Genomic DNA, 244 nt, shown 5'->3' with positions numbered 1-244 from the left:
TCTTTAATGTGTGTTATTTATGAAGGGAAGAATTAAAACAAAATAATTTGAAGTTTGTTTTGTTAAAGTCATCAGGTTAGTAAGACATCAATTCCTTTATCAGTCAAGAGATATAGTTAAAACAAACCATAGCAATGTAAACTAAATTCCTGTCAAAAAAGTAAAAGAAATGACCCAGGGTGACTCTCAGTATTTTATTCCTAGGTAGAAATAAAGATCATGTAATTCAGGGAGGAAAATAACG

General features: G+C 29.5%; 1 protein-coding gene across 1 annotated transcript in view; it reads right to left on the bottom strand.

The window, feature by feature from the left end:
• LOC119592030 (coronin-6-like) overlaps positions 1–244 on the bottom strand; it is a gene marked incomplete in the record, with an annotated part of 41928 nt that overhangs the window by 17594 nt on the left and 24090 nt on the right.

Source organism: Penaeus monodon, chromosome 29, assembly GCF_015228065.2.
Source record: "Penaeus monodon isolate SGIC_2016 chromosome 29, NSTDA_Pmon_1, whole genome shotgun sequence".
NCBI classification, from domain to species: Eukaryota; Metazoa; Arthropoda; class Malacostraca; order Decapoda; family Penaeidae; genus Penaeus; species Penaeus monodon.
This window is presented reverse-complemented; position numbering and strand designations above follow the sequence as displayed.